This window comes from Marmota flaviventris, chromosome 11 (assembly GCF_047511675.1).
Source record: "Marmota flaviventris isolate mMarFla1 chromosome 11, mMarFla1.hap1, whole genome shotgun sequence".
In the NCBI taxonomy this organism is placed as follows: Eukaryota; Metazoa; Chordata; class Mammalia; order Rodentia; family Sciuridae; genus Marmota; species Marmota flaviventris.
This window is the reverse complement of record NC_092508.1, coordinates 73,061,987-73,063,789: the sequence shown is the minus strand read 5'-3', so window position 1 is coordinate 73,063,789 and position 1,803 is coordinate 73,061,987. Positions and strand designations below refer to the sequence as shown.

Below are 1,803 nucleotides of genomic sequence, written 5' to 3'. Positions count from 1 at the left end.
GTATCTTGGTGTAGTTATTGTGTCTTGTTAGAGTATTGAGTTTCTTGCAACTGCATATTGATTTTTTCAACAAATTTGAACAACTTTTAGCCATTATTTCCATAGACTTTTTCTTTTTGCAGCAATTATTAGTTTGCAGCAATTTATTATTTTGATACAAGATCTTCCCAAGTTGGCTAGACTGGCCTTGAACTTGTGATCCTCCTGCCTCAGCCTCCTGAGTAGTTGGGATTACAGGTGTGTGTTACACTTCCCAATTTTTTTTTTTTTTTTTTTGTAGGGAAATCTGCAGGTCTATTTTATTTCCACTAGAAAAATATTATAATCTATGTAAAATTTTGGTCCACTTTTTTCTCCTTTACTTCTACAATTCAAGATTGAACATTTACTCAAGTAAAAGCAGAATCACATATCGAATTAAATATTCACATCATGAAATTAATAGGATTTAATTGAATCAGGTTTGCTTTTTAGTATTTTTCAGGAACAATAACTCCTTTTTCTTACATGTTATTTTCCCTGTACTTTCATTTATTTGAGTGATGATCTAATGAATGTCTCTTCTCTCACATTCAGCAATGAGTGTACATAAGTGTAATTTGCAGCATCAGTAACTAGATTCATTATCTAATATTTATGTCAGATCCCTTTCTGCTATGGTGTTCCCACAGTAACCTCAGATATTTTAGTCACATGTACACTTTCCAATGTCAATTGTAAAAATCAAGATGTTAATTTAAAGAAACGATGAGAACAGCACTGTGCCCACTTGTAGTCATGCTGTTGTGAGAGGACCTCGGACAGTTACTGCTTCAATCTCAGCACCCTCCTTTGGGTAAAGCAGCAGCATGGTAAGCAGCCTTAGCAGGAAAATTACTCTCAAAATACTGTTTGTAAATCCCATTGACAGTATTGAAATCATTTATGTTAGCCAGCAAAATAGTGGCTTTGACCACATTAGTAAACTCACAGACTGCAGCTTTCAGAATTTTACCTATCTTTGTAAGAACTTGTTTAGCTTTTGCTGCTACCTCTCCTGGCACAAGGTGTTCTGCTTGAAGAGTCGATGCCTGTCTGTTCAGAGATGTAAATGATCCTGTTGACTAACACTGTTTGACTATAGGGACCAGCGGACCCTGGGGCTTTTGTGATGCTGAAAACCTTTTTGATCAGGTAAGACATGGCTAGACCTTCTTTCTGGAGAGGTCAGTTGGGGGTGGGCTCTCTGGGTGTTATGCTCAACTATTTTTTAAAAAAGATTTTTTCTCTCCTCTCTTCTTCTTCTTCTTGGGCCCTACATCTACATGAATAGTAGGCTGTTTGAGGTTGTTCTGAAGCTCACTGTTTGTTTTTTTCTTTTTCTCTGTTTCATTTTGAAAAGTTTCTATTGATGTGTCTTCAAATTCACTAATGCTTTCTTCCACAATGTCTAATCTAATGTTAATATCATTTAGTGTATTTTTCATCTCATGTACCATGTTGCACTTTTCAACCTTAGAAGTTTGATTCGAATCTTTTTTATATCACCATCTATATCTTTCCCTACCATACTAATGATTTCTTCTACTTTCAACACATGGATTATAATTATAATACCTGTTTTAATGATCATGATTCTATTATCTGTATCATTATGAGTCAATTTTAGTTGATTTTCTTCATCTTTTTAGGTTATATTTTTGTATGTCTGGTAATTTTTTTTGAATGCCAATAGTTGTGAACTCTACATTTTTAGGTGCTGCATATGCTTTAATTTCTTTGCGTGTACTTAATATTTGTTCTAGAATATAGTTAATTTCCTTG

The 1,803-nt window shown here is 34.2% G+C and overlaps 1 pseudogene; it reads right to left on the bottom strand.

Annotated features, from left to right (window-relative positions):
* Positions 1-775: 775 nt before the first annotated feature.
* On the bottom strand, positions 776-1,182 carry LOC114094744 (2-iminobutanoate/2-iminopropanoate deaminase pseudogene; annotated as a pseudogene).
* Positions 1,183-1,803: the final 621 nt, after the last annotated feature.